Genomic DNA, 14,249 nt, shown 5'->3' with positions numbered 1-14,249 from the left:
TGCTCACCAAGGCCGGAGGCCTGTCCTGTTGTGTGGTGGTGATTAGGCCCTCTGCAGGCCAACCACTCTCTTCTGCTAATGCTCCATGCCTCCCAAACCCCCAGACTCAGGGTCCTCACTTCCAATAAGGACAAGAGAAGCAGAGGCCCAGTGAACTGCCCAAGACTCCTCAGCTCACCACAGGTCTCATACGGTACCTGGTGCCGGACCTGGCACAGATTAGGAGCTCAGAAAAGGGTAGCTCTTATTTTTAATGTCAGAATTTGCCCAATTCTCTCTTCTGTACCATGATGGCTGCCTTCAAGGGCATTATGATTTGTCTTTTTAAATAGATTTTAAACACATATTTCTCTAATTTCTTCTATTTTTAAATCATCAACATAATGACTTTTCCAAGTGATTGAATGTCAATGGAGGATCTCTAATTTTTCTTATTTGTCGTTTTCATTACATTTAAGGGAGGGGGAGGACATAGAGATTAATGACGAAAATTGATTCTTCTTTCTATTTTCTCAAAGTTGTGCTTAGTTAAGCACTTCTAATCTTTAAATAGGATTCCTTTGGCTAGCAAGCAACACAAATGTTCCAAATTGAATTAATCTCAGAAATCCATACCTCTGCAAATCAAGAGCGCCAGCCCATTAGACTACCTGATCACTCTTTTCTAACACATTAGGAAGTCCTATTTTTCACCAATAAGAAATGCTGTATGGGGCAGGCCCAGTGGTGTAATGGTTAAGTTCATGGGCTCTGCTTCAGTGGCCGGGGTTCACAGATCTGGATCCCAGGCATGGACCTAGCACTGCTCATCAAGCCATGCTGTGGCATCATCCCACATAAAGGATAGGACGATTGGCACAGATCTCAGCTCAGTTCAATCTTCCTCAAACAAAAAGAGGAAGATTGGCAACAGATGTTAGCTCAGGGCCAGTCTTCCTCATCAAAAAAAAAAAAAAAAAGCTGTATATTTGATCAGAAAATTGTTGTTGGAGGATGTAAGTGTGGGAAGCTGAATGGTCTAGAGTGTCCTTCTGCTGCATAGCTCTGGGGAGACCTGAAGAGTCATTGTTTTGTAGCGGAAGAAAGAAAATAAATAATAATCACATTAACTATATTTGGGTAAAACTTTCAAACTAGCGTTTCCTGGAAATCACATTTTTTCAGCTGAATTCAATTCACCAGTGATTTATTGAGCACCTACTAGATGTCAGGCACCATGACATAAAGGTCCTTTGGATAAAGTATAATGTGGAATGTTCTCCGACACAAGAGTGCCTAGCATGCTAGAGGAGCACAGTGAGGTAGCACAAATCCCACTCTGAGGACTCAGGGACGATTTCCTAAGGGCACGTTAGAACCAAATGAAGAGGGTTAATGTCGTAAAGTGTACAGCAGAGAATTCGGGGAGACAGGGCTAGAGAAATAAACAGGGCTGGGGTCACATGCCCTCATATATGTGCTACTGTCATAGCTGCTAAAGAGTCATTGAAGGTCTTAACAGAAGAATGTGATCGAATGTGTATTTTAGATAGATTGGGAAATTCAGAGAAGGTGCTAAGGTTTCTAAGCAGGCACAGCAGTCATAGTAGGGAAGAGAATTTCCAAGAAAGATTTAGAATGTAAAATTGGCAGTTTGACATGAGGGAGAGAGGAGAGTCTCCAGAATGAGTCCCTCGATTTGTATTTCATAGGAGGAAGAAGTATGAACAAAGTTTTTACTTCACTCATTAATTCATCAAGCCTATAACTTTGTCACAGGAAAAAGTAGTTTCATAGAAATAATATGATATTTCAAAACTGTGTGTTGGTTTTAATTCATATCTGCTCTCCTCTGGGCACTAAGGTAGAGCTGAGAGTATTTTACGCAAATGTCACATTTTCAAAATCTAGGTTTGTCAAACAAAATGAAGAGGGTTATTCTCTTTATAAAAGGATTCTGTGTTTTATAAAATAAATGTTTATATGATATCTTTAAATTGTCTGTTATAAATATGATTTAATATACTTCTCCTCAGAAACATATCTCTTTTATAAAAGCAGACATTTATATACTTTCAAATTGATTTACGGGTTTTTTCAAAAGATTTTTTTTGGGGGGGGTGGTGAGGAAGATTGGCCCTGAGCTAACATCTGTGCCAATTTTTCTCTATTCGTATGTGGGATACCACCACAGCATGGCTTGATGAGCGACGTGTAGGTCTGCAACCAGGATCAAAACCACGAACCCTGGGCTGCCAAAGCAGAGCATGCAAATTTAACCACTACACCACCAGGCCAGCCCAGCCAAGATATGTTTTTTAGAGTGAGTGGCAGGTCAGTATTTTCTAGGATTCATTCATTCATTCAATGAACAGCTATTTATTGGGTTCCTATTGTATGCCAGACAGTGTCTTGGACACTTCAGTTACAGCAGTGATGAAACAGACGAAAGTTCCTGTCCTCGTGGAATTTACATTCTAATGGATCATCCATTTTTTTTCCTTTTAAAAATAGGATAGGCAATTTACCCTGTTGCTAGTTTTTAAGGTATTTTCTAGTGCAGTGCCTTGCACATAGCAGGCATCTTCTATATATTTATTCAATTGAATAAATTCTTAACAGAATAGAAAGTGAGAAGCTGGCCTGGTGGCATAGTGGTTAAGTTCACATGCTCTGGTTCAGCAGCCTGGGGTTTGCTGGTTCAGATCCTGGGCACAGACCTACACATCACTCATCAAGCCATGCTGTTGTGGCTTCCCACATAGAAGAACCGGAATGACTTACACCTAGGATATAGAACTTCTGGGCTTTGGGGAGAAAAAAAAAAGAAGAAGATTGGCAACACATGTTAGCTCTGGGCCAATCTTCCTCACCAAAAAAAGCATACCTTTACACAAAAAAATAGAAAGTGATTCTAATGATATATTGCATAAATGCCTTCACAATTTTAAATATTCTGATCTATTGTCAGGCTCAGATGAGATGCCAGACTATAAATTATAATTTTTTTAAAAAGTTCAGATATATGGTCCCAATGTTTAAGTTATTTATCAGGAGAAAAAGACACTATTATTTGACTACTCCTAATCTGCTCACTCTCTCAGCAAATAGTGCACTGTCTTTGCTGTGCCTCAAATGCTTACATCCCATTGCACACCAGATTACATTGCCTAAATGTTTGATAATTTGCAAAGCACTTTCGAATACCAAAGGAAGGGAGGGACGTTAAAGCCATTGCTTTTCTGATATTATTTGTGTGACACAGAAGACTGAGCTCCCACAGCATTTCCTTTCTCCTTTTCCTCCTTTGGAGCAGAATCCTGGTTTTTAGCTGGGCACAGTTGCCCCCCAGTATAAGATACTGCATTTCCCAGGCTCCCTTGAAGCTAGATCTAGTCACTAAATTGTGGCCAATGTAATATGAGTGAAAGTGTCAGTAGGACTTCAGAAGGGCTATTTAAAGGGAGCTGATTGATCTGAGAGAAGACCCTTTTTGCCCTCTGCTCTTTCTTCTTTCCTCCAGCCTGGAATGAAGATGGGACAACTGGAGTTCCAGCAGTCATTTTGGGCCATAAGGACCTTGAGAATAGCCAGGTTTCCTGACGACACCGTAAGCCACAATATCAGACCTCGTATTGCCTACCATGTATATGAGAGAGAAATCAATTTCTATCTTGTTTTAGCCACCAATATTTGGGGGTTTTCTACTGTCTCCAGCCAAACCTAATCCTAACAAACACAGCTTGTTATAGATTCCACTTAGGTTTATATGTTAGGCTGGGAACAAAGTTAAGCAAACTGATCGCCTGTGATTCACTTGTGGGGTGAGGCAGGTTCTCTTACCTCACCAGACTCTGGTCTATATGACCTCCTGTCAAGGAAGAAATCAACCACTTCCGGCCAAATTATTTTCCTTTGAATACCTGTGTATATTTCTTAAAAGAAAAAAGAAGTCCTCCAAATCAGCAAACCAAGAAAGCCTGGGAATAGCACTCGGTTATTGTGGGTTGTTATTGACGCCCCCAACATCTACTGAGACGGCAGATTCCTAGCCCCACGTCATCATGGTCCCCAGCTCACTGCAGACATTACTAATCAATCCTCACGCTCTCGCCTGCTGACCCGACCTGCCTCTGAATCCTTGTCAACATACCTTGCCAGACTAAGCTTCTCTTTGTTTGCATCTTAGCACCGTATAAATGCACGTGATATCCCCTCTTCTTAGGTGGCTAAGCTATTGTTGGGTACAGTTAGCAACCGTAACAGGATGCTAAAATGAGACTCTTGCGGTTTCCATTATAGCTGAGGCCCAAATGCTTAAAAGAAAATGATAAGTTTCTAAATCAAAGTGTCATACTTGGAAAGAACTTACGCTAGCTAGCCACGTATATATCTCATACATATATTCCGACCACCTGGAGCATATATAAGAGGCAGCTGGAGGTCAATCCAAAATGGAGGAAGCATGCAGAGGAGTTCCTTCAGAGAGGACTGTGGGAGAACTAAAGCTTCAGAAATCACGGTGATTGCGTCCCCATTGCCTTAAGCCACACAGGAGAGGCTTCCAGGCCTGCTTGGTGAGTTTTATGTGTTCAGTGGAGCTTCACGGACACAGCGTACTGGTGCTAGGACACGCACAGAGATCTAAAGGGAAGAGACTGTGGCTAGTGGCCTGAATTGGCCAAACAAAGATAAAGGAGACACGGCAGCTTGGGCACAAGTTATAGGACCACAAGACAGGGGCAAGCATGCATGAGTTTTCCTTTGAGTCAGGTGACCAGAGGGAGGCCCAGGCCGGGGTCATTTTGAAAGGGTACTCTTTGGGCACTCTACCTGGGGGCGGGGCCAGCAACAGAGGGAGCTACTGCTGGAGGTACAGGGCTTGAGGGAGGAGACCGAGAGCGGCCACTGGCAGAAGCATCACCAGAATGGTTGGAGCTGTGGTGGGAGATGCCTGGTGGCTGGGGGACTCTACAAAAAACCCACATAGCTGCCCAGAGAGAGTCAGCTTTGAGCATCCCATCAAGTCCACATGGCACAATGCTAGATCATGACAGTGCCGGTGACACAGGACTGCGTCCATTTCTCCTAATCCCCTTCCCTCTGGGGAACCACTCTGAAAGGGTCAGAAACTGCAGCTATGCAATGGGAGAGCAAGAGGGGGAGGGGAGTGAAGGGTAACAAACACAGCTGATCACGGCCTCTACCCCACTGTGGGTTTCAGGCATGACCCAATACTGTTCTCACTTGTTTGAGAGCTTGGAGTGTGATTGCTACACTGGACTGGACGCTTCATTGCTGGGAAGATATTGCTCTTATGACACAAAAGCGTGGGAAGAACTTCAAGACCTACCAGAGATTTCACGCAGGGGCGGGGAAAGAACCAGGCCTTGGAAGAGGGTACAAAGGGCCATGGAGAGAAAGCATCGAGGTCCTCCATGCGGCCCCCACTGCCTCCACCCCTCACTGGGTGCCGCTTGCTCGAAAAGGCAGTCACATCGCCTCCACCATCAGCCCCTCAAGGCCCACAGACAATGTATGAGTCCAGGGCACTGGAACCTGGGCCCCTTTGAGAGAATTTCCACCCCATCTGCTCCTGAAAATTGGAAAGAGTGTTTCCTGACACTTGGAGCATGAGACGAATAAGGATCAGTCTCCTCAAAGTGTCACATCCGTTTTGAAATGTTGTCTCACCCTCCTTAACAACATTTCCACAGCCACTTGCTGAATTTGTTTGATCGCTGGGAAAATCTGAACCAGTTAAGTTATCACTGTTTCAAATACAGAGAGCTGATGTTACAAAATTCTGCAGAAGCCGGAGTTATCTCCAGAATACTGTTATGACTAGATTTCCCTTAAGTTGAAACTTTATGAGGCCAATTGGCATATTCCTCGGGAACTCAGCCAAGCCACTTACCATAATTTTTAAAAGTTCACTGAGAACCGTGGGCTTGCTTGAAACTGTACAAATAATAGTCAGCTTGGTTTTCTTCCTTTAATTTTCTCTGGCTCAATTTCATATAGCTTATGGGTTGTATAAATTTTTTGTACTAAAAAGAGATGCACACTAATTGCGCTTTTTGATCCCTGAGTCACTCTGGCTTCTGTCATACATTTTAATTTAAGGAATGAGGCACTAAAAAGTAAGAATTGCCCAAGTAATTTATAGTAATGCAAAATTTGGCTCAACAAGCAGATCAATAGTTTCCATCAGGCCTAGGACGGATACAGAGACCGTTATAAAAAGTCATTATCTAATTGGGAAATATCCACTTGGACACCAGACTTCCCCCTGACCCTAGCTGAAGAGTCTCTTGGCTCAGAAAGCATGAATATAGACAGTCCTTGAAACAGCGTCCAGACAAGGGCACTTCTTTGTAACATCATGCATCACAGAAAGAATTGCCTCAACTGGAACTTTCCAATTTGATTTTCCCCTTCTAGTTGGCAATATCCCAAGAAAGAGACCCAAAATGATCTACAGTATTCCTTTTGGCAAAGCTCAGAGAACCCTCAAACGTCCCTGTATTTGGATTCCAACTGCATTCTTTCCATTAAGGGGATAGAGGGTGTTTGTTCTCATGATGACTAGACTTAGCTCCTTGTCCCCCTTTATGCAGAGCGAATGGAATTAGAGCTATTCATGGTTCTCACTGGACACAGCGGATAGTATGTTCTATGCAAAAGACAAGTAAGTTTAAAAGAAGCGGGAAAGTAACATTACATTATAAAGGGAACAGGAAGGCCATTAGGCATTGTCTCAGCCTGAGGGTCTAGATCTTGCAGTTTGGCAGGACTCCTGCCCAACCACAGGACGGGGACCTCTCCAGCTCTCCTTTTGGGTTTATAGGTGCTCTGGGGAGTTGTGGGGAGGTGTCTGCACAGCACAGTTGGACAGGAGCAAGACTTGTGGCACTGCTAGGGGTCACCCCTGCTAGCCGGTCAGCTGGCAAGGCACAGGGGCAAGTGGAGCCGAGGTTTATCCTGCCTGCAGCTCAGAGGTGGAGGAAATGGAGGTCTTCGCATGTGTAAAGGCTGGGTGGTCTGTGATGAAGACACCATTCAGGGCAGTGCCCAGGTGCATGAGAGGGACCGGGCACAGGCCTATCAGTGTGCTCTCCCGGACCCCCCATTACTCCCTGGACACTCTTTCCTTCCCATTCTAACCATCCCCTCTTGCTCAGGTTCCAGATAACTGGGTCTCCATCCCATAACCACTACTTGCAGCTCTCTCTTCTCTCTTCTCTGTGAGTTCCTGTTGCACACTGTCTTTACCGCCTTCCCAAACAGCTGTCCTCTCCTCTTTTCTTTCACAACAGAACTGGATTTGCTCATCTAAACCACAGCCCAATCATCACCAGAGCAAACCAATCTGCATCTCCTTTCCTCAGGGGCCAGGAAGGTTCCATCTTCCAAGCTCTTTGAAAACCTTCAAATAGACCCAGATCCTAGTCCTACAATAGTGCCTGTTGAGAAAGGTTGATAAGCCCACAATAAACACACAGTTCCAGGAACTGAGTGCTCACCAGAATGTTCCCTCAGGAGAACACTAAGTTTGCCCAAAAGGAGTCCATAAAAACATGTGTGGTTTTCTTACTTCAAAGAAATCCTTAACCTTTTTTTATGACAATACGTCTCAATTAAATCAAGATCTCCAACTGACATAACTTTGAGACATCTGAAGCCGTCTAGTTCAAGAGCTCAATGGGCAGTGGGTGAGTCAAAATTCTCTTTCTAAAATGGTTTTCGGGTTCACCCAAGCACATGGAGCTATCCATGCCTGAAATCTCTATGCCAGGATGTTGTAATAATTCTTATCTGGAAAGATTCTTTTTCCATCAATAATTATGCCTAACAATTGTCAACCACACACTGTGTGCCTGTTGTCCACTATTCATTTCCAACATCACTCTGTGAAATAGTTTTTAATAATATCTCGATTTAACAGGTGAGGAAACTGAAAGGATGAGTTAAAAGAGGATGGATTTTGAACAGTATCATTTTAGGGTTATAAATATAAACATGTTTAAGGCTTTTGATACAGGAAGCCAATTTGTTTTCTGGAAAATTTGTACCTCCCACTTGTGTACACACCCAGCAGTTTACACACTCATCCTTTCCACCACACAGTCACCAAAACATTGAGGATTATGTTTTAAAATATTTAATCATTTGAGAGAGGAAAATGGTGCCTTATTGTGGTTATAATTGTCTTTATTTTAAATTTCCTATTTTGTAATAGTTTAATTTTGTAATTTGTCTGAATTTTGTGGGGAGCAAACATGGCATAAATCCTAAGTAAATGGATTAAATGCTTCACTGTTTTACCTGGAGCCAGCCTTAGCTGTTTTTAAAAGGAAAGGAAAAATTAGAAAAGGTAAAGCTAAAAGTGTCCCACACTTCTACGGCTTGTTCCAGAACTAGAAACAGCTTCTTTACTCTGAGCAACCAGAAAGAAGTTTGCTCTGTTCCTCTTCTCAACAGCCAACGTGTCAGCACCAGCATCAGCATCATCAGATAAGCTGAGCACGACAGACCCACGTGATTGGAAGCATGTGGGCATGTATGTGTCAAAGCTGGGGTGAGCTTCATTCTGCTTTTTTTCCTTTTCCTACATAAACTCATCACTGGCAATGGTCATGTTATGGTGTCTCCTTGTGCTGAGAATTTTATGCAACTTAATGAATATGTGGTTATCAAACATGCAAATCACAATACCTGTGCTCCAGTATAAGGAAGTGGGTCAAACAGGGAAGCTTGCTCCTGCTGTGGTGCCTTTCACACTGCATCAAAGTGTTGCGACAAACAGGATGATGGGTGTTGCAATGTGCAGAGACCACAAACCGTCTGCCACCACCACCAGGCACCACGGAACCTCAGTGTAGCCTCTCTCTCAACCCTTTCCTGGCAAGTAGCGTCTGACACATTGCAAGAGGGCAGCACTTTCTGAAAAGGCTGTAGTTCTAACTACAATCGACAATCAGGCAAGAGAGAAAAAAAATCAGATTATCACTTAGAGTACGTTTGAATTCCCAAGTGCGATGACTCCCAAATGCAAACCATTGATTTCAACTCAGCTCTAATCAAAATAGCTAAAAAGAATTGAGAAGCATCAGGAGAGAAGCTTCACCCTCAAAGGAGGCAGCCTTTCTGCTTTGGCTGGCTTGTGTTAGAGCAGAGATTCTGCCAAAGAATACCACGATGAGGTGTGTCCTTCAAAAAGCTGTATCTTCCAAAAGATGACATAAGGACTACTCTTGGCGAACAGGAACAATGTTCAGATGAAAGTTATATTAGCCTCCTATGGCTGCTATAATAAATTACCACAAATCAGTAGCTTAAAACAACATAATTTTATTGTCTTACAGTTTTGGAGTTCTGAAGTCTGAAACAGGTCTTACTAGGTTAAAGTCAATGTGTCAGTTGGGTTGTGTTCCTTCTGGAGGCTCCAGGGAAGAGTCCATTTTCTTGCCTTTTCCAGCTTCTAGAGGTTGCCTGCATTCCTTGGCTCATGGCCCCCTTCTTCCATCTTCAAAGCCAACAATGTCGGCCGAGTCATTCTCACTCTGCTATCTCTCTGATTCTTCCTCTTCTTCCTCCTTCTTATCAGGACCCTGGTGATTACATTGGCCCCACCCAGATAATCCAGGATAATCTCCTTATCTCAAGATCAACTGATGGGCAGCCTTAATTCCATCTGAAACCTTAATTTCCTTGTTGCCATGTAACATAGCATAGTCTCAGGTCTCACGGATTGGGATGGCGACATCTTTAGGGGCGCCATTATTTTTCCTACCACAAAAGAGAACACCAGAGTTTTGTGTCTCTAATCCTCACAGCAACCTTCGAGGTGGAACGTTGACAAAGTAAGAAACTGAGGCTTTGAGAATTTAAGTAATTTTCCCAAAGATATTCTGCTAGTAAGAGAGAGAACTGGAACATGACCCAGAACTGTCTGTTTTGAAAGCCATGCTCCTCCTCCACACCCTGCTCCTGCCCAGAAGGGGCCTTCTACCAAATCCCTACACCGCATGGAGCCTGAACTATTCAGCTGGCTCCTCCGAGGAAATTCATCTTCCTTTGGGAAATTTCAGGGAAAGCTGGTGACGAGAAAGAGTCAGGACAATTGGCCTCTACTTCTCATTACTGTGCAACTACTACGTGACTGGGCGATTTGCTAAAACTTTCAGGCTCTCAGGATCGTCAACTGTAAAATCAAGGATTTGGACTAGATGGTGTGCCCTTCAAAAAGCTGTATCTTCCAAAAGACGCTTTCCTGCTCTGAAATTCTAAAATCGAGTAATTCTATTGATGAAACCACTGTGCTGCAAAACAGTGGCACTTGTCGCATGGTTTGTGGATCACTGTCAGACCACGAACTATTTGTTACTTATCTGTCTTAGTCTGTTTGTGCTGCTGTAACAAAATGCCACCAACTGGGCAGCTTACAAACAACGAAAATTTCTTGCTCACAGTTCTGGAGGCTGGGAAGTCCAAGATCAAGTCTCCAGCATGTTTGCCTTCTGGGGAGGTCCCTTTCCTTGTTCCATAACTGGTGCCTTCTTGCTGGGTCTTCACGTGGTGGAAGGGCTAGTGATCTCTCTGCAGCCTCTTTTATAAAGGCACTAATTCTGTTCATGAGGGGCCTCATGACCTTAGCACCTTCCAAAGGCCTCCCCTCCTAATACTATCATCTTTGGGAGTTAGGATTTGAACATATGAATTTCGGAGGGACACAAACATTCAGCCTATAGCACTATCCACAGCAAGACAAAGAGCTTAAGCCAAAATGTGAACCAATTACATCAGTAAGCACACTGTTCAGCATCAATGTCATTTTACGTTTTTGTAGCAAGACTTTCACGATGAAGGAAGCAATGTGTTGATTTACTTTTTTGGCACAATCTTGCTATCCCATTGCAGAAAGTTCCTGGATCAGATTCTGAGTAACACTGATGTAGAAAACCTCCAAAATTCAGACAGTTAATATCAGAAAAATTTTAGAACATGACAGCTGATTTTTTTGTGTGTTAAGAGAGGAACTATATCCAACTACTGTTTGTGAAAATATAAATGAGAAAAATATCTCTGGGATGTGTGGTAAATTGCAATATTTTTTCCAAATTATTTACCACTCTTTGTAAGAGAATTATGCCCATTGCCACGTGACATATGGCGCCTTCCTGTGGAATGTATTTCGTCACACTATTGGTATCAGGCTGGAACACGGACTTCCCTTGGCTAGTGAAATGTGAGCAGGTGACTTAGACTGTGTTTCAAGAGAAGTTTTAAAAAAGCTGTTGCATGGTCCAACCATAGTTATTTTTCTTCTCTTACAAAAATGGCATGTCTTACGTAGGCTGAATCTTTCAGCCTGTATCCCAGAATGAAGAAGATATATAGAGCAAGGCTGTAGCCAACTCCAGCTGACGTGTATTGTGAGCAAGAAATAAACCTTTGTTGTTCTAAGCCCCTGAGATTTTGGAGTTTTTGTTACTGCAAACTAACCTAACAAAAGCTGGCTAATACAAGTTGTATATCTTTGATAAAAGAGAAAAGATCTTTCTGAATTTTTTATCTCTTGTGGTTTAGAGAGTAACATTCCAAGGTTTGTTGTCCTCAGCTTGTTGGGTAAACTTGGGAAAGTTGGTGTTTTTTTTCTGCTTTTATTTTTTCAGAGAACTGAATCAATGGCGGTAACATTTATAAAAGGCATTATGGGGAAATGCTCATTTTTAGAACCAAATATTTTAAATACAAGAAAAAGTTCTATTATGTGATAAGTGTTTATGGATAAAATGCTTTTGTTTTACTTCATTCTGAAGTGATAATTTAGCTGAGTACAGAGTTCTAGGTTGATGGCTACTTCCCGTCTGTACTTTGACATTCATCTTCTGGATCCATTGTGGTTATTAACAAGTCTGTTCTCTGTATGGCCAATATTCCTTTGTAGGTAACTTATATATCTTCTTGTTGTATTCAATACTTTCTCTTTGTCTTTGGTGTCCCAAACTTTCACCATGACATGTTTAGTGTGGATTTGGTTTTATTTGTTATGCTTGGGAATTTAGTATGCTTCTTCAAATTGAGACTGTGCATGGTTGCTCTCTAGAAAATTCTTAGTCATTGGCTCTTTATTATCCTTTTCCTCATTCTCACTATGCTCCCCTTCTAGAAGACCTGCTAGATGTAATTTTTAATTTCTTATTTGGTCCTCCATGTCTTTGAACTTCTCATTTATATTTCCATCTATTTATTTTGGTGTACTGCATTCAAGATGATTTCCTCAAATTTATCTTCCAGTATTTCAGCTGCCTCTAATATGCTGTTTAACTCCTACACTGAGTGTTTGTTTCCAATAACTTTTTATTTATAGAAAATCTATTTGATTCTTTCTTAACTCTGCCTTTTTCACAGTACCTATGCTTTTATTATGATTTCTAAGCTTATTAAAAAATAGTCACTATAAATATGTTTATTTTATATTTTCTTTTGGCTTATCCTGCTATTCCTGTTATTTCAAATTCTTGCACATTAATGTTTTATTTATTATGTATGCTAACTCTCCTTCATGGCAGATGACTTCCTCTTCTGGCTAGACATTTTTTTTTTATTGTATTCATCTTTAATAGGGATTATTTTTTCCATGGGAGTCTCATGGGCCCTGGATCATAAAAATCTTGCATTTGTTTGGGCCAGGACTCTAGAGCTTTCATTGGCTCTGCATTGGTTTGTATGCTCATTTCTTGGCTTGAGTTTCTCAATCCATACAAGCAGGATACATTGAGACTTAACGCCTATTTGTGGTGCATGCTTAGGGTTTTTATTTTTCATGGGTGATGTTTTTCCTTATGTGCCCACAGATGTGGTTAATTTTCTCACAACTTTCTGAAGCAAGTCGTCAAAATTTTTCTAATATGTATTAGATTTTTTCCCACTGTTTTTACTGTCTTAAGGTAAAATTTAGATTCAGCCCTGTTTGCGGCTTGAAAAATTGTTATCCCATGAGCTTTCTCACTTCAATTGGCATCCTACAGTCATTCCCTTCACAGTTCTGAGGTTTTGTTAAAACCAAATATTTTCTTAAATCATAATTCATCATCTTAGTTTGGTGCCTTAGAAATATCATGAGCAAACTTAGAAAGAATAATAGTGGCATTCCTGTGGTAGTTCTATGTGTCAACTTGGCTAATTTGAACTGCATTTTCCAGAATTCCCTCCCCAGTATGTTCCCAGTTAGGGTTGGCCACAAGAGAAATTTGCAGGAGGCAGTAGCCTTGTTTCCTCTCTGAAGATTGATTGAGGTCAGGCCTTGTTGCAGCTCATGCACATTTTCATGGATCTGCTGCCTCATCTTTTTGGCGTGGGGCTGCAGCTGAGCCCATAGCTCCTCCAGCTCCCACAGGATCTCTTCCTTTGGCTTCTTCATATCCTATGCCAGGCATAAGTACAGCTCCACACCAGGGGCACCAGCTTCTCTGCAAGCCATCTACAGCAGTGAGGTTTGAGACCTGGAGGAGGGGAGGCAGAAACCAAGATTGTATGCTCATGAAGGTGTAGAGAGGGTATAGTCGAACATGAGATGGCGGAGGAACCTGGGCCAGCAGCAGCAGAGTCCTCCTCACCCTCTAGACTGGAGGCATGAGGAGGATGGAGGTTTCCTGAGCCAAAAAGGGGAGAAAGCTATGGAGAGTAGGCCACCTTGACGGGCACTGTGGCCTTTGATCAAGGGACATGGCCAACTCAAGGTAGCCTCATAGGAAAAAATCAAGGGGAACAGATGTCCTGACCTCACTTTCCTTCCTCTCTCAGGTCTCCTTTGAGCATTCCTGGTTGTCCAAACACACCTGGAAGCTAGAAGGCAAGGGAGCCATCAACACATAGCTTACAAGCTGGCCTCCTGGGGTAGACAGCAGGGTGCAGATGGGTGGTGAGTGGATCTGGAGGAGCAAACATAAGACATCTGGTGCAAGCTCTAACTTCTATTGTCATTTCTTATCACATTGGTAAGTACAACAAAGTTCTTAGTTCAGTAACCTCACGCTCTCAGTACTACTTCACCTGAGAGTACAGAGATGACAGATGTTATGAAGTCAATAAAAATAGCATTGTTGGGGCCAGCCCTGTGGTGTAGTGGTTAAGTTCAGTGCACTTTGCTTTGGTGGCCCAGGTTCGCAGATTCGGATCCTGAGTGCAGACCTACACCACTTGTCAGCTATGTGTGGCAGTGACCCACATATAAAGTGGAGGAAGATTGGCACAGATGTTAG

The sequence above is a fragment of the Equus asinus genome, chromosome 11 (genome assembly GCF_041296235.1).
Source record: "Equus asinus isolate D_3611 breed Donkey chromosome 11, EquAss-T2T_v2, whole genome shotgun sequence".
NCBI lineage: Eukaryota > Metazoa > Chordata > Mammalia > Perissodactyla > Equidae > Equus > Equus asinus.
This window is presented reverse-complemented; position numbering follows the sequence as displayed.